Source organism: Magallana gigas, chromosome 4 (genome assembly GCF_963853765.1).
Source record: "Magallana gigas chromosome 4, xbMagGiga1.1, whole genome shotgun sequence".
Classification (NCBI taxonomy): domain Eukaryota; kingdom Metazoa; phylum Mollusca; class Bivalvia; order Ostreida; family Ostreidae; genus Magallana; species Magallana gigas.
The window spans coordinates 20,090,856-20,117,636 of NC_088856.1; the positions used below are offsets into that span (position 1 = coordinate 20,090,856).

At 33.3% G+C, this 26,781-nt stretch overlaps 2 long non-coding RNA genes across 2 annotated transcripts; both read right to left on the reverse strand.

The window, feature by feature from the left end:
- Positions 1-1,403: 1,403 nt before the first annotated feature.
- LOC109617240 (uncharacterized) lies at positions 1,404-21,481 on the reverse strand. Its single transcript, XR_010712634.1, has 4 exons — positions 21,382-21,481; positions 20,651-20,926; positions 5,367-5,558; positions 1,404-1,580 (listed from the first exon to the last, which is right to left on the reverse strand). It is a non-coding gene; the product is annotated as an uncharacterized lncRNA (long non-coding RNA).
- On the reverse strand, positions 13,788-15,129 carry LOC136274531 (uncharacterized). The gene is made up of 2 exons (XR_010712937.1): positions 14,901-15,129; positions 13,788-14,402 (listed from the first exon to the last, which is right to left on the reverse strand). It is a non-coding gene; the product is annotated as an uncharacterized lncRNA (long non-coding RNA).
- Positions 21,482-26,781: the final 5,300 nt, after the last annotated feature.

Genomic DNA, 26,781 nt, shown 5'->3' on the forward strand with positions numbered 1-26,781 from the left:
AAATCGCTATATGTGAATAAGAAACAATACAGTAAACCAATAATTAAACATTCAATGAAACAAGATATATGTGAGCCAATGCTTTATAGTGATACCCCCGTCTGATGTGAATATACAAAGTCGACATTACATTGGAAGTTGACATCGAATATGTTAAAAAATGAATCCTATAAAGCATGTGTAAAATCTCAAGCAAATGCGATTAATTGTTGCTGAGAAATCTGTAAGGAAAATTTGTTTGAACATTTAGGCTAAAAATTAACAAAGTCGTCATTTAACAGGAACAGGAGGTTGACGTTTGATTTGTTAAAAAATGAAACCAACCATATGGCATGCCTATAAAAATTTCAAGCATCTGCATTTCGTGACGAAAGTTTGTTTAAAAATTCAAGCTTAAAATAAAGAAAGTCGTAATTTACGCTAAATTGACGTCTGATTGGTACACACATTTTTCACACCATATAGCACACCTAAACAAAGAATGTATTAAAATGTCAAGCATCTGCGATTTATAGTTGCTAGAAATCTTTGACGAAGGTTTGTTACAGAGAGACAGGCACACAGACAGTAACACAAGGGCAAAACAGTATACCCCCTCTCCTAGGGAGTGGAGGTATAAATATATCGTATTAATCGTATTCTAAACAAAAGGTCTTGTTACAACAATTGTTTTAACACATTTAAGTACAATAATTAGGTTATCACTCCAATTTACACTTTTTTAAATAAAATTTATGTGACAATTAAGCGAATCACATACATTCAAAAAAGTAGTGCCATATTATATATATATATATATATATATATATATATATATATATATATATATATATATATATATATATATATATATATTTATATATATATATCCTTATCGGGGCCTCATAACAATATTTTGATGGTTGAATTTTGTTAGGAAGATCATTCTCAGCATCTTTTATTTTATATTGCTTTTCAAAATAACGCTTTTCAAAATATTTGTTCTGTTTGAAATATAAGTTATCAAAGTTTTGGATATTGTTATGGTTCAGAATAACCGTTATGTCCAGCAAAGATCAATGGCAAAGAGTAAACTTTAAACTTAATAATTTATTTACAGTAATATATATATAATTATATATAAATACAAAAATACAACTTACACTATAAGAATCCTAACTAAAGAGTGTCCGTTACAATCTGCAAATCACAATGTCTCAGTAAGTAGAAAACTCTTCGGAGTTTAATGTCTTTGAACAAAAGTTAAAAGAAAGTCTCTTATGAGCACTTTTTACAGGTTATTTATACTAAAATATAAATCTAGCAAATTCTAGAAATTATATGTACAAGAAGTTACATGAATTCTTTATTAAAGATATGTAGAAATACACTCTATAAATTACGTTGTCGTTCACATATAAATGGAACTGAAACTCCACACCTTATATTGTTGTGTGACCCATCGTTATACATCGCGACACAGTTTTCATAATCTTTATTTGGTTCCCCCGGCCGCCAATTTAGAAACATTGACCTTCCATCAGAAAGCCGCCATGTTCCGTCAGAAGTGAGATCAGTACCGTCGATGACGATTGCATCCTCTGTTGAAAAACGTAAATCAGCTCTTTTAAAAGCATATTTTGATAGATATAGAGAATTATATCTTATGTACTTACGATGATTCTATGTATTCGGTTTCGTTGAATATATTGTTGTATTTGAGTAGATTTATCGAGATTATTGTGTTTTTGAAGGGAAGCAAAACTCTTTGTGTAAAGCCACTTTCAAATTCTTGCTAGAAATAAAGAGAATGCATACTTTCTATAGAAACTTGTGTATCGCCATGTTATATTATTTTAAGAGATAACAAAATGGCAATAACTTTGATAAATCTCATTTATTATTGAATGTCTGTTAGAAAACGTTTCTGAAATATAAATTTTAAAATCTTAAAATTTTGTCATATTACATATGCTTAATCTTTGCATCGATTATTATTTTTAACACGCACATTTTTAACATTTTATAGGGTTGAAACTTATGATGTTATTACTGTTTAACATGTAGGAATACAAATAAAAGAGTTTGACATATTTTGATCATAAAATCAATAAGTATATAAATTAAGTCAAGAAATTCATTTTAACCTAATTTTGCAAGAATTATATTTTTATAGCCTTACATAAAAATCTACGACACTGACCCCAGTGTTTTATTACAATGTATGTCGATGTAATGTGTCTATGTAAACAGAGGACATATATGTAAAATGTTGACCTGCATTGATTTTATAAAAGTTTTCCTACATAGATGAAAAAAATGACAATAACAAAAAACGTCAACTATCTCAAAATATAGAAATACAAATTCGAAGCAGAGCAACAGGGACCATCAGAAAGATAGATGTACATGTAGGATCAGGTGTCTAGGAGGAGCGAGCATCCTCTGCTGACCGGTCTCACTTGCCGTGTGCTCTTTGTCGTAATCGGGGAAAAAATTAAAACCCGGAAAAGTCCGTAGACAATTAGGTTATTAATAATGGTCTAACAATTAGGATGAAAAACATCAGTCAGCATCAATATGAAAGGTTTTTAGAAATCAAAATCTTAAAATAGAAATATGCCTTTTTGAGTGCAACAAATGGATTTTTTTTCTCTTTTCAAGTTACTATATTTAGTCTTAAAATGGTACCTAATTCAAATAATTGTTGATGTAATTTTTTAGCTAAATAAAAAAAAAAGACTTGCAACAAATTTCATCGCTCTGAGTTTGCATTCTAATACAAAAAATACAACCAATAATAAATTAATATCATCTTATTGATGAGTCAGTTTGCCGTGATCAACAACACCATAATCGATTATCGTAATTAAGAAATCATTTTGGATGTATATCGGGATATATAAAGGGTTGGTCAGATGATCATATACTTGTCAGAAGGGTCACCACATATTTTCATCCTGATATACATAAAAATGATCTTAGTTTTAAATTTGTTGCAAATTATGGCAATAAGATTGCTCAATGATTTCTATTTTTTGTATTGACAGCCACTTCGGTGGACATGACGTAACTAAGAATAGTTCAACAATGTTGCAAGAATTTTATTTGAATTATCAATACATTGTGAATATAGCACAACTTTTGAAAAAAAAAAATCAAAACATGTTTTTTTTATGATAAATCGAACCAGTGAAGAACCCCCCCCCCCTCCCCCCCCCTTCAAAAAAATAAATAAATAGATAAACGGTTGGTTATTTAAAAACAGCATTAAAGACAAGTGAAAATTTATGTATTTATCGATCACTAGCACCTGTAATCATTTATCTTTGCAACGCATGTTAAATTGTGGAAAAAATAAATTAATAAAATCGTCAAGGAACACAAAAGTATTCTTTGAAATATCATACAATTTAGTATATTACAACAGCTACATGTATAATATCGTTCTGGAGTACCAACATACATGTATGCAAAGCGCAAAAACTTCCCGTGAAACAATTACTTTTATTATTGATTTATCTTACTAGTAAAAATGAATTATAATATTTTTGTACTATCATTTCGCTTTTAGATCCCTAATAATCTTTACATATTGCTGCAATGATTGAAAATAAAACCAAGGACTATATTGGTTTTCGGTAGCACACCAGTAAATATATATACCGTGTCGTCTTGATATTGGTCCAATGGTTTTGGAAAATAAAATAAAATATTTAAAGTCTAAGACGACGACAAGGACGACGACGTCGACGACGACCATGGTCAAATCGTGTTCCGAAAAGCTCACCTGAGCCAAAGGTTATTACATGTATAAAAGTCCCTTTTTGCAGAAAACGTCACTGGCAATCAGATTGATATGTTTTTTTTTTCGCTGAGATAATCAGTAACAAGTACATATTAGTTATAATTAAGTCCACTGTAGATATAACGTGGTATTAAACCTTATGCATGTATTATCCCCACTGATATTAACCATCTGCCTCATTATACTACTTTTGATTGAAATCCTAATGGAACTAACGAGGTTACCATTGTACTAGTATGAACCCCCGTCCCCCCCCCCCCCCCCCCCCAATGTCTGATACTGAAACAACATCATATCTAAAATGCAAAATACATGTCTGGGCGTCTGTCTTTAATGTGTTAACACATTCACTGTTATCCTTAAAAAAATATGAAAATAGTACATAAACATTTCACAAAGCATCTATGGCTATAGGGGAATACAGCTTGTTAAAACGAAAGGCTGTGTTCTTTTACAATGGTAGATTTTTTTACAATTATTGAAAACAAAGTGTAGGAATTTTAAACCATTTTTTTTAAAACAATTATTTGGCAAGAGAGTTAAAACATCACATCTTCGCTATTCAAGGGTTTTCGGTCCACTTTGCTCCACATAAACCCTTGACGGATTTCTTTACGAAAACTCAGTGACACGCTCCATTTTATGATTGGCTGCAGCTGCGGGTAACAATCCAGTCGCAGTGCTTGTAAATATAAACTTTAAAAGAAAACACATGAGTGATCGTTGGTAAAACATTCGGTGCTTTTAACAAGTTCTCGAGCACAGTGCCTCCCCAACGATGGTCTAACCAGAACGCTTTAAAAACCTGTATGTTTTACTAGGATTGAACATAGTTCTACAAACTTGTCAAGGCTCGCGTGATAGCATGGGAAGTAAACATGGCGAATGTAGAGGTTGCCTAACCCGTTAGTATATAAGTTCCTGCTCATGTTTGGTTCAATGAGCTCTGTTTTATTTAATTTTTTGGTCCGCAATATTCACGACAACGATACCTGATTTTATAGCATGAAAACGTTCACATAAATCGGCGACTTTTTCACTCCCGGTACAGGTTCGTACAAAACACTACGAATAAAACATTCCGTGTTTTCCCTAGGTTATAACTTAATTTGTATTTAATAGCATCGTTAAGTATGTTCCGATATTTGGTAGTCAACATGTTTTCAAGTTGTATTAATGCCGTAGTGTGTTTATTTACACATCATTTAACAATGCACATAGGCATATATTTATAAATGCTACCGATATCGGAATTTTATTTCTATATTTTTCACATGGTTAATGATTTTAATGAATTTTCACTATGGACACATACATTTATCTAACCTCAAAAAATCCGCAACACAGTAAATGTTTTGATTTTTTTTTCAATAAAAAATAGATTAAAGAAACCCTCAGGTTTATTCGCAGTTCACATATCAAAATAGAATAAAAATAGCCTATGCTGCAATTGTGAAATATCTTCCAAATGCATTGCAATTTGAAGAGAATGTCACAAAGGGTTCTTCTATTTGTCAAAAAGAGTATCTGGAATACCTACGGTTGTTTTTATATGCTACAGAAAGATGTTTAAACATACTTGATTTCAAATTCATGAAAGATTGAATGGATCCAAGTTTGGTTGATGTTGGTATTTGCACAAGATGTTCGCCATCGTTCTGACAAGTATTTTGCGCCTCAGAGTATGGTTTCTCTACACCATAGTCTTTGAAACAATATCCACTTATACCATTGATTTCTTCGTATCCAAAATCAGCACAACTACGATAATCTATATTACGAAAATAACATGTAAAAATTACATTCAATAAACATACTTTATTTTACAAATCTATACATTCGATAAAAGAAGAGTATTGGTTTAGGGTATTCTGTTTTGTTGACCACATTTTGCATCGAATAATAAAGAAATGACAATAACATACATGTACCGTTGTAACAACCGTTAATGATACAACGCCGCTTAATGATATAAATAGCATTAAGCGTTGCAATTGCAACGCTTAATGCCATAAATTCTTGCATTAACAGTTGACATCTTCAACTGTTAATGATAAATCGCCGCTTAATGATATAATTGTATCATTAAGCGTCACAAATGCACAGCAGCCCTAACGCTTAATGAAACAAGCAAATATCGACATCCTCAACCGCTAATGATACAAACTTTATATCATTAAGCGTTGCAGTCGCACCCTTTAATGATACAAAATTGTAAAAATGATTGAAATATTATTGTGTTCATAAAGCAATGGGATGAATATTTGCTTAAACAAGGCAGATCTAATATTTCAAGGTGAATTATTAATTTTGTTATCACCCCCCCCCCCACTTTTAAAAACGGTGCTACATGCCTGTAACATCAGTTTTAGCTGAAATACACTTTGCTCACAATTCATAGCATGAAATTAATCTTTTAACAGCTTTTTTTTTTTTACAATATTTTTACAAATTGTTAGATCATATTCATACGATGTACATTGAAAAAAATCAGATGCTATATTGTGTCAAATATAAAAAGCGAGAATATATTTACAATTTCACATGATTGCCTATATACACAGGTAAATAAGCGAATACAAAAAACATTGATAATGAACTTATTTAAAACAACTGCGTGATTTTTGCGTGATTGCCCATGGGAGGCCCGCTGCTTAAAGGGAGCCGAATGGAAAGCTTTTCTTGTAATATAACTAATGGACTTATCTATTATCTCTAATCTTACGAACTAATTTATAGATCATGTGTTATAAAGAAGGGGTATTGAATGGTATCTCTTAGTCTTATTTATTTATCTATTTATTTTTGTGAGAGGGGAGGGAGGGGGGGGGGGCTACATCAACGCAGGCTAACTATTTTTTTTTCATTATAAAAATGTGATTTATCCTTCAAACTTTAAAAACGAAATAAAATAAAAAGAATTTTTTTTATGATATCCATGCATTTTATGAAGTTATTAAAATTTTTGCTACAATGGATATAATGGAACAAATATACAAGTTGAGACAAATAAGAAAAAAACCCGGTTTTACAGGTGCATCGGTTGCTCGGACCCCTTTACCATTATGTACTAGGTTTCCGTGGAGTCACCAAGCCAAGCAGATCGTTCAATAGATGTGGTTAATATTAAATCTGCAAGTCTAATTAAATTTGTACATATAAATGGCAGATTTATGGTACGAATAAAAAAGAAATCTGGACAATTTAGAGTTATAGAAAATTGCTGAGGATCGGAGTTCGTTAAGGTGGTTTTGATGGAGGGAGGGTGGGCGTCTATCTCTTTTGCTACATGGAATCATTATGAATTTCTTCACTATTAAAATAACCTTATATTTTTGTTTCAGTTTGTTTATTTCGAAATTACTATTGGTGAGTTAAACTTCAAAACTTACAATATGACAACTGGATACAAATTGAATTCAATCAATGAGTAAGATATGTGTGTGCTTGGGAGGGGGGGGGGGGGGGGGGTAGGAACGCGGCTTCAGTGAGGATTCAAACGGATAGTGACTTTCTTTGAAGTATGGAATGTCCGTTTCACTATTTGTTTTTAGTAAAACACAAATAGAAACAAAAAGAAATGATGCTGGAAACAGGAAAAAACATAGAATATTTCGAGTTAATTTATCTACAAGTGAAACAAGCAATTTTTATGGAGCGTTCGATTGTACCTTCTGGTCAGACTGTGAATGCGGTAAATCACTCTCGGGTAAACCCAGGACTACGACTTTTTAAGGACGTCGTTATAACTCAACATGCAGACTGTATAGGCAATGTATATAAAATGATAACTCCAATACAAAAATGTACATTGCTCTGATTTTCATACATATACATTAATATACTCTTTATCATAATAGTATAATGCTTTCCTGATAATAGTGCCGTTATTTTGAATAAAATTACATGTGTCCTCGATTTTGTTTGGACAATCCTCGTATATGTAAATGTAAGCAGTGTAGATTATGTTTTGAAATTTTCGTAAGAATTGTTCTTCACACATGCCGTCAAAAGATTAAAAACAAAATTGACCCCCTCCCCGTAATATTTAATTCGGATTTCTGTCATGCATATTAGACATTATACGTTACAACGATAAAAAAAGCAACTTTAATTTAATTAGGTAATTTTAGTTTAGTACAATGTTTATACTATACAAAGCAAAACATATCAAATCTTCTTTTTTAATTTTAGAAATATTGAAACAATCAAATCATTGAGCATGTGTCACCCCCCTCCCTCCCGCACGCACACACGCACACACACCGCAATGATGAATCGATCGTATTACGCTGTTCAAAATCGCAAAACAAAATCGAACTAATTTTTCTTTTTACAACTAAAAATGTATTACTTATATATAGAACTGTGTTCTAAACAATGACCCCCTTTTTTTGACATCGAATAATGACCGGAACAAATTGACTATGCAGTGCGCAACACCAACACTTCCAAACGCCAGAGAACGCCATTTACACTTTCAAAGATACCTTCTAGTACAAGATTTGGACATCGTATAAAACCTGCAGGTAACAATATATTTATTTATTTATTGTTCTTTAAAGACAAGTATAAATAAACAAATGTATAGAAACAGATAAACCGCATATATATTCATGAAAGCGGGATGGTATTCGCAAGGCATATTCCATCGTAAAACTTGTTTTCTTCACTATTAGTAATTTCATTAGATTATGTAGAGAACCGTAAACGTGTTAACAGTAATGAGCTTTTATTATATTGATTGATGAATCAATTTGATTCTCTCTCTCTCTCTCTCTCTCTCTCTCTCTCTCTCTCTCTCTCTCTCTCTCTCTCTCTCTCTCCACACACACAAACACACAGAACTCGCTTAAAAAACCCACTGGAATCAAAATTGATATTTTATGAAGAAATAAATGCTCTAACGATTGTATTTTTAAGCATTGAATGCTTATTTTTGGATGTCGTCGGTCCTATGACACACCAATGCGGTGCAGACAAATTGAATACCGCGCGCTAGCGCGGTATGATAATTTGTCTGCACCGCATTGGTGTGTCATAGGACCGACGACATCCAAAAATAAGCATCCAATGCTTATATTTATATTCATACTGGTTTTTTTTTGTATGAAATATATGTTTATCGTCGCTGTAAAGCCATTATATACGCTCTCAGTCAGGGATACGAAACATACATGAAATAGCCATATTAGCATGTTATTAAGTACGCTTCCGCGGCTATAATATAGTGCCAGAAACTTTGTAGAGAAAACTCTTTTTAATTTAGGAGTAGATATAATTCGATGTTGATAATTTTTCAAAAGTACATATCCAATTGGTTATATAAGGTTGAACTTTTCATTAAATGTTATTCTTACCGAAATAAATATACTCAAAACACGTGGTGACGTTTGTGCTCATGGCGCATGAATTAGCAAAGTGCATTCATAGGAAATTGAACGTCTCAGAATATTGCGTCTCATTTCCTATGTGAACTTTCTATCAAAACCGCAGGTAGATAGGAAGCTGGATAATAACATTGATATATATGTTTCGTATTTTATACTTGCTTTAGAATAATTGATCATTGCAACAAGTATTCCAATAAATAATCCACTAATGCGGGTCGTTACCATCCATTTATTTAAGGTAGTCCTATCCTTGGCACTTAATGGGATCAATCATTAAAAGATTAGTTTTAAATGATAGACATACATTCTAGCAATACATATACATAGGACAATATGTATGTTTACATGCTAGTTTGTTTTCTATCACCTCTCCCCTTGCAACAATTATTGACAATAATGAAATTTGCCAGACGTCCGTTTTTAAATAATTACAAATTTTAGGAAAATTGGAACTGGACATACAAAATAGAGTATAAACATTTATGTAATCCATATCTCATCAATAATTTTGCGCAAATTGTTGTAAGTAAATTTAAGTATGCCTTATGGACCTGATGTATCAAAAAAAAAAATTAAAAAATGAGATGCATGCATCGTGTTTGGTCATTTTTTTTACTATTTTTATGGACTTAAACTTAAATTTTTGTCTATAGATTGACATCTTAGAAACAAGATTTGCTAGAATAAATCATATGTTGACAGATTACTTTTTACGCTATACATGTAAGCTCTAAACCAAGTAGACCCTGACGAAAAAAAAACCGTAAAAATCACATTTTTATACATTTTTCTGCTTAGATCTGTCAACAATGTTAGATTTCATTTAAACATTAATTAATTGACGATGGATTAAATTCGAAATAGCTTCTGTCTCTAAATTTAAACCGGTTTTAGTAAAAGAAAAAAAAATTCGGGGGGGGGGCATCATAACAAAGTTCTAAGATATAAGCATAACTGAGACCCTGGTTAATCAGAAACTTCGTTTTTAGCTCACCTGAACCGAAGGTTCAAGTGAGCTTTTCTGATCACCCGTTGTCCGTCGTCCGTCCGTCCGTCCGTCCGTCCGTCTGTCTGTCCGTCCGTCTGTAAACTTTTCACATTTTCAACTTCTTCTCAAAAACCACTGGGCCAAATTTAACCAAATTTGGTACAAAGCATCCTTATGGAAAGGGGGTTATAAATTGTTAAAATAAAGGGCACAGCCCTTTTCAAAAGGGAGATAATTGCGAAACAGTAAGTTTAGGGTGCATGTCTTTAAAAATCTTCTTCTCAAGAACCACGGCACCAGAAATGCCAATATTTACACAAAAGCTTGTATATATAGTGAAGATTCTAAATTGTAAAAATCGTGACCCTCGGACCAAAACTGGGGCCCCAGGCGGGGTTCAAAGTTTAACATAGAAATACATAGGAAAATGTTTAAAAAATCTTCTTCTCAAGAACCACTGCACCAGAAATGCCAATATTTACACAAAAGCTTTTATATATAGTGAAGATTCTAAATTGTAAAAATGGTGACCCTCGGACCAAAACTGGGGCCCCAGGCGGGGTTCAAAGTTTAACATAGAACAACATATGGAAAATGTTTAAAAAATGTTCTTCTCAAGAACCACTGCACCAGAAATGCCAATATTTACACAAAAACTTGTATATATAGTGAAGATTCTAAATTGTAAAAATCGTGACCCTCGGACCAAAACTGGGGCCCCAGGCGGGGTTCAAAGTTTAACATAGAAATACATAGGAAAATTTTTTAAAAATCTTCTTCTCAAGAACCACTGCACCAGAAATGCCAATATTTACACAAAAGCTTGTATACATAGTGAAGATTCTAAATTGTAAAAATCGTGACCCTTGGACCAAAACTGGGGCCCCAGGCGGGGTTCAAAGTTTAACATAGAAATACATAGGAAAATGTTTAAACATCTTCTTCTCAAGAACCACTGCACCAGAAATGCCAATATTTACACAAAAGCTTGTATATATAGTGAAGATTCTAAATTGTAAAAATGGTGTCCCTCGGACCAAGACTGGGGCCCCAGGCGGGGTTCAAAGTTTAACATAGAAATACATAGGAAAATGTTTAAAAATCTTCTTCTCAAGAACCACTGCACCAGAAATGCCAATATTTACACAAAAGCTTGTATATATAGTGAAGATTTTAAATTGTAAAAATCGTGCCCCTCGGACCAAGACTGGGGCCCCAGGCGGGATTCAAAGTTTAACATAGAAATACCTTAGGAAAATGTTTAAAAAATCTTCTTCTCAAGAACCACTGCACCAGAAATGCCAATATTTACACAAAAGCTTGTATACATAGTGAAGATTCTAAATTGTAGAAATCGTGACCCTCGGACCAAGACTGGGGCCCCAGGCGGGGTTCAAAGTTTAACATAGAACTACATATGAAAAATGTTTAAAAATCTTCTTCTCAAGAACCACTTCACCAAAAATGCCAATACATACACAAAAGGTTGTATACATAGTGAAGATTGTAAAAATCGTGACCCCCGAACAAAAAGTGGGGCCCCAGTAGGGGTTTAGATTTTAACATATGTAGGAAAATGTTTTAAAATCTTCTTCTCAAGAACTATAGTGCAACTGTTTGGGATATTACTATGCATACATGTAAATCCTTAAATAATGTAGATTCAAAAAATTGTAACTCCCGGACAATTGATGGGCACCAAGAGGGGTTCAAAATTTAAACATTTTAAAAAACATAAAGGAAAAGTTTAAAAATTTTCTTCTCAAGAACTACAATGTTTTAGTTTGTGGAATTTCTATGCATGCATCCTTCGCTTATGTAGATTCCTAATTGCTAAAATCGTGACCCCCGGACCAATACTGGGGCCCCAAGATGGGGTCAAAATTTATTAAAGAAATATAAAGGTAACATGTTAAAAAATCTTCTTCTCAAGAACTACAATGCTTCAATTTGTGAGATTACTATCATGCATACAACCTTGGATAATGAAGGTTCGACAGTTTTAAAATAGTGACCCCTGGACTAATACTAGAGACCCAAGATGGGTTTAAAGTTAAATGTAGAAGTACCGGTATATATGGAAAATGTTTAAAAATCTTCTTTTCGAGAACTACAATGCATCAATTTGTCAGATAACTACGTCAGCACCCTCAAATAGTGTAGATTCGAAATTATAAAAGCCGTGATCTCAATCTAATACTGGGGCCCCAAGAGGTGTTCAAAGTTTAGCATAGAAATATAGAGGGAAAATGTTGAAAAATCTTTTTCTAGGGAACTATAATGCTTCAGCTTGTGAGATAACTAGGCAAGCATCCTTAAATAATGTAGATTCCAAATAATTAAAACTTTAGCACTGGACTAATACTGTGGCCCCAAGAGGGGTTCAAAGTTTAACATAGAAAGATATATTGAAAATGTTTTTAAAAAGTTTTTCTCGAGAACTATAATGCTACAGTTTGTGAGATTACTATGCAAGGATCCTCAAATTGTGTAAACTCTAATGTAGTGGAACCAAGAATTATCTTTCTTGTGTTCTGTACAGTCTGAGAGTTATTCCTCTTGAAGTGGAACTCTGCTATGTTCAGTTTTTCAGGTTGTGTACGTGCGGTCCCACCGCAGTGCTTCACATTTTCATTCCTATGTTACTATTTATGTTGTTCAAGCCAACCATAAACCTCGGATCATAACTGGGTCCCCAGAAAGGGGTTCAATGTTTAAAATAGAAAAAGCATATGCTACGAAATGTAATGTTACAAGGAACTGCTGTTCAGGTGAGCGATGTGGCCCATGGGCCTCTTGTTCATTTTACTTTAACAGAATCGAGTTTCTCAACATGAATCATTTCTATCTCTCATAGAATATATATATTACCGTTCTAATTGCTTATTATTGCCTTTGTTTACAAGAGCGATGTAAAGCAAAATCAATACCGGGAATCTAAAACGCTATGTAAATGTCGAAACAATATTATGACGTAGTGCGATACTCGGGCTACTTTAAGGTTTCTAACATAGATGATACATTCCATGCCTTAGTAACCACAAATGTTAGTTGGAACAAAGCGTCTAGCGTATTCGCTAACGGCTTAAAAAGCGAAAGATTTATATTTCCGGTTTTGCATATGCTGTTAACCAACATTTATTTGCGTGCGAGAAATTTTCGCGAAGTAATAAGAGCCTCGTCGTCGCGAATATTTCTCGCTAAAAACCAGTTGTTGTTGTATGGTTGTTACATGTATAACAACGGGTTCTTGATAAGGCTTGGTAGCGAACATTAGTCGTCGCAAACCAGTTTATCTAAAGTTAATCGCGAAATAAAGCAGACACGAATAAAATTTGGTTTACAGTATATATGATCATAACTTGATCTAATGGTTCGGATCATGTGGAATAGCAAGGGGTGAATCAGCAGATCAAACAAGAAGCGAAGCGAAGTTACATGTATTACATTATACCACCGCTCTGAAGCTAATGACGTGGTACCCAATAAATCAATTTTGCTTGTTAGACCGTTTTCAATATATACTTTGAATTAAATTGTTTTCAATAAGTATGATGGTTTGTTTTGTTTTGTATGTAACGGGATGAGCGGAGGCTACTCCAAACAACAACAAGACATCTTAAATTTAACAAAATTTAATAACAAAAAAAATAAGAGAAAGAAAGAAAAGATAGAAATATAAACACTAAACCACACAAACACTCACACACCTTTCACTCAAAAAGAAAAAATATGATGTTTATACAAATGACCAAAAATAAATTAGAAGAGTGTCCGAATCTCCGGGGCTGTAGTCCTGGACCAACTACGGACAACCACAACTAGAGTAGTTTCGTCACCACAATCATCATCATCACCACTATCGTCAACATCATCAACTACAACACCATAATCATCACCGACGTCACCATGAACGACATCATCTACATCATCTTCATCGACATGACCATCATCATCGTCGTCGTCATCATCACCATAACATCATCGTCGTCATCAACATGAACATCGCATCGTCATCGACTTCACCATGAACGACATCATCTACACCATCATCATCGACATGACCATCATCATCATCGTAGTCATCGACATCATAACATCATCGTCGTCATCAACATGAACATCGCATCGTCATCGACTTCACCATAACATCATCGTCGTCATCAACATGAACATCGCATCGTCATCGACTTCACCATAACATCATCATCTTCTCAACATCAACAATATGACACTACAATAAGTGTACAAGTGACACCATAACACCATAATAAAAACAATATTGTATAATACATCATATAAGTATCTCACTGATAGTATCAAACTATGATAATGTATAAATAGTATTATATTAAAGGCAACATCTCAAAATATTGTAAGTATATGGTAACTAAGTTATTTGTTTACAGTAAACAATATGGCGTCTGAGACTTCCGGTGACGCACTTCCGCCCAAGTAGTTAAGTGGAAAAAGTGACAATAAATTGTAAAATAAAATAACGCATAGAAAATAGCCCTTTAAATCACCGTTTCTTTATACAGCAATAGCAAAAACTGTACTATAGAAAAAGACGAATTCCATTTAAACACTCTCGCTAAAGTCACACATCAGTGAACACACAGGTAACTCTACAGTGAACAATGGTCAAGGTGACTTTATAGGACGACTGCGTAATACTAATAAAAAGGCAAAAATTTACAAATAAACTACACCAAACTAAATAAATACTTACCACGGTCAGCTATCCGTGTCCGCGTCAAATGCTGAACTTGTGAAACTAAAACATGCCACACAGGCTTCTACCACGATACCCCCTTCACACACTAAGCACGTCTTTATTGCTGGACAGCTCGGCCGGGTATAACTTAGCGCCTATTGTTAGCGTCGGCCAAGCACGTTGCAAAGAATTATGGGAAAAATAAAATCGGGTGTGTTCGATATGAACAGTGATTGTCACATTGTATTTTACCTTGCGGAAAGGTATCTAATGAGTTTATTATCATAGGGGATCATGTTCCAAAGAATCAGATCACGTCTCGTTGCAAGGCGCGAATCATTAAATCAAACTCGACGCTACGGGTTACTTCTTATCTGATGATCCGCGTCTGGCAACTCCATGTAATCTGACCCTTTGATCAAGTTACTGTAGTAAAAATATAGCTAACACTCACATTCATGTACGTTATTTCATTTGATATGTCAATCACAAAGTAATTTATTTCTTCATGTTAAAAAAAAAATTGCATATAGACAATAAGTCCTTTTGTTAGACATAAAATACACATAACTGTTACTAGAAATAAAAAAAAATTGGTCATTAAAATGTGTTTGGCAGGAAAAAACAAGGAATTGCCTTTGTCATAATATTAGTTCTTTAATGTTTTTGTCTATAACATTACTATCAAGCATTAGTGGTTGTGTAATAATCTTTGATTTTTTTTTATTTGACAGAACTCTTACAGAGTATGCCATGGACAAGAAAACTCGATCTATACGTCCGTTTTCAAGAGAAAGATATAATACCATTCTATCACTTATAAACAAATCATTTAATGTGGCAGTCAAAGAACGATCCTTAGAACAGAAAAGAGCTGTCCTTCAGTTCTATCGTGCTAAATCTGACTTTTCTGTTAGGAGGGACGTTTTACATTTCCGAGGCAAGAGAGTCTTATTAAAAGATGATTTGCAAAATATTGTTAAAAACAAATTCAATGATGCTCAAGGCAGTGGCGCTAGAGCGCTCAACCATCGGATTAAAAAAGAGTTCACTGGAATAAGTGAACATCGTATCCAAAGTGAATTAGCGAAAAGCAAAATATATGCACGACAGTATGCTAAGTTCACCAACAAGCCCCCACTTAAATCAATCATTTCAAAAAATATCGGTGACCGATGGCAAATCGATCTCATAAATATGAGATCAGAACCAGTCCAATGCCATGGGCAGACATACCAGTACATTCTATCTGTCATTGATGTATTTTCCCGGTTTTTGATTTGTCGACCTTTGCAAAACAAATCAAGCAAACTCGTATGCAAAACAATGAATGATGTCTTTTTAGAATATGGAACTCCAAAAGTTCTTCAATGTGACAATGGGACTGAATTTAAAGGATCCTTTGACTCACTGTTATTAAAAAAGGGAGTTAAGAAAATTACTAGTCGCCCTTATCACCCAGAATCACAAGGAAAGTGCGAAAGGTCTCATAGAACGTTAAGAAGAAAACTTGGATTTCTCAAAATCTCGACAAAAGGTTCAAATTGGGTAACAGATCTGCCAACAGTCGTGCATTCTATGAACACAACAGCAATGGAAGTTCTCAATTATCAGACGCCGTTTGAAATATACTTTGGCCGACAGCACAAAAAACACAAAGCTACTCCAAACATTTCATTATTGAAACAACGGGTGAGAAACTCGACGGCAAGATGCGCAAACAGAATGCAACGGTATAGAATGAAAGCGTCACTACCATCAATGTATGAGATTGGAGAAAAGGTTCTGATTCGCTTCCCCACAGGCAAATCAAGGATTCCAAGACGCAGATATATTTTGTCCGGAAGGATAGTAGAAAGGAGGCTAAGATCTCATAAATACCTTGTTAAGTTTCAAGATCCAAGGTCGAGTTCTTCTAGAACAGAATGGGTAGGGGTTGAAAATATCACAAGTGAGACAATACAGAAAGAGAAGTTCAGAAAAATGCATACGATGAACAATGAACACAGAAAGAAATATCTTATTCCTTTCTCTCATACAGACAGATTGGAAGGCCTAGATTTAATAGAAAACGATTCAGTCACACTTTTGTTTGATCCTAAGGGAGATGGTAACTGCCAATTTGAGGCAGTAGTTCATCAACTATCAATGATTGGCATTTTTAGAACAGCTTCTAGTCTCCGCACAAGTGCTGTGGATCATTTAAAGAAGCATGGCGAGTTCTATAGATCGTTCGTCTGTCAAGATTTTGCAGAATATATTCAAAAAATGTCACAAAACGGAGAGTATGGTGATAATCTTACTTTGCAGGCATTAGCTCGAGAGCTAAATCTGCAATTTTTGATTATATCTGCAAATGGCTTAATGCATTGCAAAATTATTTCTAATGATGGGAAATTTGATGAAGGGTTAAACGTGCTTTGTCTTGGATATTTCCCAGAGGGTCAGGGTGAACACTATGTCAGCATTGACATACATCCTCAAACAAAAGAGTACATCATAGAAAATATTGAAACACACAATGAAAACGAACTACAGAATGGTCGTGTAGACGAGTTGATGAGCGAAAACAGTTTTCAGCAGAAGGAAAATGACACGTTTTCAGCCTGTAACATTTCTGTTAACGAGGATAGGTCTTCTCCTATAGAGTTAGATGAGAGCTGTGACAATGATGTTGGTCACATAGAAGAAGAAACACCTTTAACCAGTAATTGTATCCCCTCTTCCGTTGACGAATGCAGTAAAGAATTTCTACTTGACCCCAACAGTCCACCGCCTGTTTTGGATGAATACAAAAGTCCTTTTCCAAGAGAGTCAGATGAGAGTTGTGACAATGATGTTGGTGACATAGAAGAAGAAACACCTTTAACCAGTAATTGTATCCCCTCTTCCGTTGACGAATGCAGTAAAGAATTTCTACTTGACCCCAACAGTCCACCGCCTGTTTTGGATGAATACAAAAGTCCTTTTCCAAGAGAGTCAGATGAGAGCTGTGACAATGATGTTGGTGATATAGAAGAAGAAAAAAATTTAACCAGTAATTGTATCCCCTCTACTGTTGACGAATGCAGTAAAGATTTTCTACTTGACCCCAACAGTCCACCAAATGTTTCGGATGAATACAATAGTCCCCATCCTAGAGAGTCAGATGAAAGCTGTGACAATGCTGTTGACGGACTGGAAAAAGAAACACCCTCAACATGTAAAAGGCCACCCACTACTGTTGTCAAATGCAACGAGAACATGCTCCCTGGTGTAAACAATCAGCGCCATGTCTCAGACAATGAAACGTGTCCAAGTACTTCTTCCAAGAAATCAAACAAGGAAACCAATAACAGCCATATCCACGGCGCGTCTATCGAATTGCCGAAAGAAATATGGTGGAAAATACTTCACATTGTTTTGGATAGGGAACCTAGTTATAGGTTTCGTCTTAGGAATGTTAACACATTATTCCGTACCATCATTGACGACACACCATGTCCAATGGTGTACATTTCTCCAAATGTTTTGCATTCTGTCCCTTCACCTGTAAGTGTGCGTCGAATAATAAGACTTGTAGGTTCTGGAAGCGGACTTGTTTTAGAGTTAAAAAGAGTTATTGCTTCCCCATTTTGGCACCACGCGTGGCTTAACCTTCGAGAGGTTGACAATCGATGGTTTGAGGTTCAAGACATTAAATACAGAAACAGAGCATGTTGACACTACCGGTAGTAAAGTAAAAACCAAAATATGAAAAAAAGAAATAAGTTTACATGTACCCAGCTTCCAGACAGTAGCTGTAGACATTTCCAATTTTGTAACGAATATTTTAAACAAGATATTCAAAGAACAAACTTGGGGGTCATATATAATAAAACTTTTCATCAATATCATGCTAGTTCATGAGTCTTAATAAACACTGATGCTCATTAATGCCCTGCGTGTGCTATTTTTTTAGGCCATATCAAAGCAATGATAAGATGTTTAAACATTATTTAAAAGCCAGTTTATCAAATAACTTGAACAACATTTAATCTTTTAAGTTTTTGTTTCAGAATATATTTCACATTTTGTCTGTTTTTAATTTCTCTTGATTAAAATGAGTTTGATTCAGTTTATTTTCTGTTGTTTTATACTTATTGATGTTTTTTTATCTATCTATCTATCTATCTATCTATCTATCTATCTATCTATCTATCTATCTATCTATCTATCTATCTGTGTACACCCGTCCATTCATCATTTTATCTATCCGTTCATCAATCCATCTACCATTGCATCGATCCATTTATCCATCTATTTGTGTCTGATATATCGATTCTCTCTCTCCATCTCACCTCTCTCTCTATATATATACAGTATATATATATATATATATATATATATATATATATATATATATATATATATATATATATATATATATATATATATATATATATATATTCTATCTACCACTTAATGTACTTAATGTACAATTGTTGAGCCAATTGAGGAAAAGATAAAGATGTTTTTACATTCTTTATTACAATTTTGTATCATTAAAGGGTGCGACTGCAACGCTTAATGATATAAAGTTTGTATCATTAGCGGTTGAGGATGTCGATATTTGCTTGTTTCATTAAGCGTTAGGGCTGCTGTGCAATTGTGACGCTTAATGATACAATTATATCATTAAGCGGCGATTTATCATTAACAGTTGAAGATGTCAACTGTTAATGCAAGAATTTATGGCATTAAGCGTTGCAATTGCAACGCTTAATGCTATTTATAGCATTAAGCGGCGTTGTATCATTAACGGTTGTTACATACCGTCAACCGTCTCAAAATCCATAAAACGAAATACAAATTTAAAGCAGAGCAACACGGACCCCCAAGAAGATAGAGGTAGTAAACGATTGGTCCTATATTCATAACTATGATATCATTTTGAAGTTTTTATCAAATGATATTACTCGACCAAAGTAATTTTAAAGAAAAAAAAATCTGGATTATTGACCATTGAAATTGATTTTTACATTGAAGTATACATGTACCTTGAAATTCAAGCAAATATCTTGGGGAATATTTGCATAAACGTTCTGTTTATCAAAACATAATTGAAATGAATTATTTACCCAGATACTATATGACAAAGTTTTTTTTTCTTTTCATCAAGGGAAAATAAAAATAACAAAAACTATGGTAGAAATGACCGGCTTCTTATATGTTGTCAGATATGTAAATTTGGCTCATGCTAAAAAAAATTATCCAGGTTTGATCCTGGTGTGTTGTAAGGAGAACTGTAGAATTCAAATCAATTTTCACCTACATAAATCTTATATTAAAAAAAATACGTTGCAAAAAGATTCAGAATGTGATACACAATATATCATATGACAAACAACAAAATTAAATAATACATAGCTATGGTAAACAAACACTAATATGCAAGAAAAATAAGTACTAGCATGCCATATTCGACTCAATAATCCGTTCTATGAATAAATGGTTGCAGAAATAACAATTACATGTGGCAACCTCCCTCTGCGTCTTAAAAAGGGTAAATAAATAATTTTAAGTTGGTTTACGATAATTAAATCATCGTAATCGACTTACTTCATATGAATATAAAAGCATTATTTGCACATATGATAAAGCATTAAAAGCGAGAATATATCGTTAGTTATTTCTTGTCGGTAATTTGTAAAGTAGGTATTTGAATGAAAATTGATTAAGAACATCACATTTTGAAAGAAATAAACATCAAAGTTGATTTAAAAAAAAGTCCTATGAATGCTTACATTTTGTGTATACTGCAATATCTGGAGGAATAGGAGGATCCCCCGATTTTCTTTTTAAGTCTCTTGAAAGCAAAATACAGCTGAATGTGTCTTTCTTCCAAGTAAATGACTTACAACCGACGGTTTGGGAGCAGAGGGCAGGGCACGGTGCAAATGCATTTAACGAAATGGTTTGCTGAGTATGAACATAAAGGTCTTCCAAAACGGCATTTTCAATCCGTGTGAATTCTGTATTAGTTACATTTGCATCTGCAATTGCCAAATGACTGGAGACGCCTGAAAGAATATATAGTTCAATAATTAGTATAACCTGATTTCATTACAGGTATCGTAGACATCATTGATATTACTTTAACTCTGATGTATATTATTTCATTGAACAAAAAATGACTCATTTTAATTTAAGTATTTGTTTGTACATAAAAAGGAAGATTTATTTGATGGTATGATTAATAGTATTTATATAAAAAGAGAAAAAAAGAGCCTCTTTAATAATGTAATCATTTTAAATAAAATACAGATTAGGTTTGCCGATAGTAATGATTTGTTGCTTTTTGAAAATATTTACTTTACAAAGTGATGGATTCTTTTATTTATACCAGATATACATGCATCACATCTAATTTATTTTACGGCTTTTACTGTCCTCGCGTAATTTAATAGAAGTAATCTGTTCAAATATGAATTCTGCATGCGTTTCCAAAAATACATTTCAAAATATAATTACTTACCAATAACTTGACAGAAAATACGTATCAGTTCCTTAAAGCGCATCCTGAAGCAACTGCCAATAAAAATCTCAACCCTATAGATAAGAGTTTTTTAAATCATCATGGATTTTATTGGCTGTTAAAAATCAATATGAATTTACGTCTTTCATAACCAATCAAAAGATATACATGTAGTTACCATTTAGTCTATCTATCTAGATATTCTTTCGATAAAAACATTATGATTTGCATATTATTTTATAGAAAATGAAATATGTTTTACTCTATTTTCGAATTTTTTTAAAACTCGAACTTACAACTTTCTGACTGAAAAATACAAAAAAAAAAGGCATGCCACTATGACTTTGTCTACCTCGCATTAACTTTCCGTGATTGTTTATTGAATGCACAGCTAAATATGAAATATGTTCACATCAATAAATGTGTAAGACATTCTAATTTCTTCTGTTCTTTTACCGTATTATTAGGAGACACCGATTTGGAAATGTAATAATTAAATCGTTTACATTTCTGTAAATCAAGTTCGAGTGGATCAGCTTGCCCGAAGAAAAAAGAATGATAACTCGTGCTAATGTTCTTTGCTCTGTATTAATGCCTTTAAAATGTTTTCGATCCTAAAAACATGCACGTAGCATCAGGGGTTGACAGGGGGAGATGGCTCCATTTTGTCTTGCAGGAATCATTTTTCTTAAATTTATATATAGAAAAATTGAATTATCGAAAAATTGCCTCACAGTTATGACTATTTTCCTTGACTCGAATCTAAATACATGTAGCCCAATATAAAATTCAGACGTTTATTGTTTTTTATTTATTATATATACATTTTCAAATGCCTATGTCTGTGATACCTCTACAAATCGAATTTGTAACGTGTAGTTCAAAACATTTTATCAATGACTATTATTATTCATTCATTCATTCATACTTTATTTCCCTCATATGAGGATTACCTCAGAACATACAATTATACATACATGCAACACATATAATTATAAGACAAAGCATAAGTATTTACATATATACCAAAAAAATGGGGGAGGTACATACACAGGTTATGCTGCTAACGTTTGGTTAGGTTGAGCTTTGAGGGTCCATTTGTAGCGTGCAGCAGTGTCTCGGATGTATCGAAAATTAAATATACGAACTGCACGTTCGTCTTTTTCTGACAACCGTGTGAAATGAAATATTTCCCACCTAGAAGGAAGAAGAATATATCATCCTCAGTCATGGCACATAGGTCCGCGAAGAGGTGAATATCGAAGGAGTTTGTGATCTGATCCCACCAGTGTGTACATAAGTCATAAGTAGAGGGGCAGGAATAAGCGATATGTTGACAAATGTCTACAAACACGTTGTCGCATAGTCTGCAGATAAAGGGGGTCTGTTCCAGGGGGCAAGCTATAAGCTTGCAATTAAATTTACAAAGAGAGATTTCGTATGAGTTGGACGGAAAAGACCAGATGAAACTTGGGTTTTGGTTTTGGATAATGGATTTGAAACGGTAAAATTCATTATCATTCATCATTCTAATCTCACTGTTTGTTTGGTGTAGCTTAGATAAAGCAGATCTCACCATCATTTTCTAAGTCTGCTTTGATGGAAATTAGCAATCAATGAGCCACGTTTGTAGGTATTCAGTAAGACTGTAGGTGGACAAAATATTGATGGCATCCGGAATAAATCTCACTATTTATTGGAAATGTTCTCCAGCAATGAAAATAAGCGTGTTGAGAATATCTTCTTTGAAAGAGACTTGTGATCCATAAGACAGAGTCGGCCTAGAAATAAGAGTTTGCGGATATCTATTTCCGATTTGATAGGTAGAACGTTGAAAACACTTTCACAGATATCGGATCTTGTTTTGGTCCGAGATTTTGTGCATTTTTGAAAACAAAATGTTGAAAAACAATTAGGCGTTGAACATCGTTGGTAGATAGATTGCTCCATGATTCCCAACCGTAGAGGACAGTGGGAAGAACGATCGTCTTATCGAGGTGTGACAAAGTAAATAGTTTAAATATATATGTAATAAGGAATCATTCTTCGTAATATTATGAGGTGATCAAATACGATCAAATCAATCATAAAGCCCTTCGGGAAATGTATGTGACAGTAGAAAATATTTTTTTCCTGTTGTTTCAACAACATGCTTAGTACAAGTAGCAACCAACTCCACCCCCCCCAACCGTCTATTACCGTTGCATTTTGATACTGCTAAATATTGACCCGATTTCAAAATAGTATGCGATATTCTGAACCCGGTTGAATATTTCGCTGCAAAATGATGAACCACACCCATCTTAAAAATATTGAACAAGGGGTTCAAACTAAAGCGAAAATATTGAACCTCTCGCTGATTTTCATTGATATTTGAGAGGGGGTTCGATATATTATGGCCACGAAATATTGAAACCCATCTGATTTACAAGTCCAATTGGAGAAGGGGTTCATATTAGAGGTTATTTTTGGATAAAGAGCAATCTAACATATCAAATCAAATTTCAATATAGCGTTTAGATTTTTTCAAAGATGCTTATATACAATGTATATCACTTTGTATATATAAGCATAAACGAATACGACTTCGCAGAAACAAAGCACAGTCCACATTTTATATTTCATGCAAACATGATTATACACATTACAATTGAAGTTTGATGAATGAAACAACTCTGTGCTTGAAAACGTTGCATTCCAATAAAATCGATTTATACCATCCATGGAATACCATTTTATCATCACAAAGTCCTGGGGAAAAAAGACATTTGTCTGACATAAAGCATTAACTTTTGTAATGTTGAATAACTTTATAAAAATACGCATGGTTTAAAACAAAATGTGATGGTGTGAAAACATATATACATAATTATTCTAACTGATAAATCAGCAATTTCATCATTGGGAATGCACATTATTTCAAATCAATGCTAAGAAATAAAAACAAACTGAATAAATCTAAACTTTATTTTTTTTAACATCTTACTGAGTAACCAATGTAAAAACCACTTCACACTTTATCAAGAGATCTCAATATTAGGTTTATGTATTGCATTAAAATACATAGCCATGTTCAAATCAAACGATGTCAAAAGACTTAATAAAAGGACAGTAGAACATCTTCATAGGTGTGTTTGCAGATTTAAATAATATATTAATAAGTGTGCTATTGATAATTGTCAATTCAAATTAGTTTACTATTATATTCCCCAATATGTTTTTCACAATCATTCGGACTATTTGAAAAATTAATCATTGGTAATGCATGTAAAGGTATTATTGGCAAGTAAAAATCGTTGTCCCTAGGAAGGATCCTTATTTTCTATCATAACATACGATGCCATATTTGGAATTATTGTGTATAATTGAGGGATTTAAAAGCGTGTGCACATGAGGTAATACAAATAAAATCATGTAATGCAATCTTTCCTTAAACAACAAGAACAAAACAGATTAATCAAAAATTGTTCTTTAACAAGATGAACCTTTTACCTGCCAATCTTTTCAAGGTGTTGTCAACATTTTGTTAGTTATGACAGTAAACATTTTATCTAATATAATTCATTTTGTTTTATCACTAATTTGAACCCATGAACCACACGGCCTCTTTCAACTCCCATAAGTTACAAATAAAAATGAAATAACGAAAACATGTCCTTATATCAAAACATTTTTTTAGTGGTAGATTCATGACATTGTTTTAAATGTTTGCAGTAGTCATAAATCGTTACTTGAACTAATTGCGTATTTATAAATCCTGATGATCCTTATGAGCAAATCCTAACAATCAACATTGTTTTTCTTATAAATTGATGTGATTCAATTGGTTTATATCAATGGGAATTAAACCAATAAAAACCAGAAACATAAACGCAACTGAGAGAGAGAGAGAGAGAGAGAGAGAGAGAGAGAGAGAGAGAGAGAGAGAGAGAGCACCGACTTTATACATGCAATACTCCTCTAGGAATGATAGAGTTTCGGATCCACGCCTGACCTATAGTAATAATGGATATCAATAATAAAACAGACAACATTATTTATTCAGAATGTTCCTTGAACATGGCATGTTATACTACGTTCTGACACAAAACAGACAACCATTCATTTTTTAAAGCATTGTATTACAAACCAACAGCGCTAGAATTGAAGATACATGTAGCTATTATTTTTTCAAGCAACCCAATGTTTGTCTTTTTATCCACTTGGTTGAACAAGAACGATCACTCTGTTCCGAATATCATTGTTTTTTGTTGCTTTTTAAAATAACCCGGATATGTTTAAATAAGAATCATCCCTTTAAGAATTTTCATGTTTTAACATACAATGTATATCGGAGTAAGATATGATCTGAAAAGCGTACGTATTTTGAAAATATTATTTGAACACTCATACTTCCGCTAGAATTTTCTGGAACACTGGAAGCAAACATTCCGAAAACATTCGCAGGGGTGATTGAGTTGATCCCCTCCCAACTTTTTGGGGAGCATGTCTGCCCCCCCCCCCCAAACCTTTCAAAAACGATTCTACCTACCTGTAAAATTCTTAATTTGGTAAAACAAATAAAGTTCTTAAAACTATGCATTGGTAAAATGATCAGTTTTTCATTTGGTGATTATTGATACGCAAGCTTCCCGTGCTGGAAGATCAGCGCCGAAAACATTTTAGAACGTTTCGTTCGTTACCGAGTCCGTAATGTCATTCGGAATAGCATCTGATGCATACGAGTTGCATTCCTTCTTTCTCTTTAAAGGGGCGTGGTCACGATTTTGGTCAAATATTATTTTTCTTTTTTTTATTGTTTACAATGCTTTAATAATGCATTTCTAATGATCAATCAAAATTTGAGTGTCAGTTGTAGAGTTATATGCAATTTAGTGTTTTGTTTGACTTTGCATTTATTTCTTTACACGGAGATGAAAAATATCAGGAAGTATCACATACTGTAATATAATCTTAAATCACAACGATTTTCTATTTATATTTTTTTTGTAAGACATAGTAATTTGCATTCTGATAAAAAAAACAAAAGAATATATGTAAATCAGCAGTCTCTAGTCTAACAATATAACACGTGATTTAAAGCAAAACCTCAAAACAAAAATAAATTTGATAATTTCTTAAGTGTTTCAATCCATTTTATCTGTGAATATTACCTTTTTTTTTAAATTTTGATATCACTGAAAATATGCTGAATTAATAATTTTACAAAGTTTCAGAAATATGTTTTGCTCTCATGTCAAAGTTATATAAATTATATTAAAACACTTTTTTTTATTTTTCCAAACTGTTTGAAAATGCATATTCTCCTTTCTTAATTTGGAAGTACACTCATAAGTTTCCGGGAAATTGTGGTCGTTAAGTGTCAGAAAATTTATGTATCCTGTATGTTGCAGTTAAAAA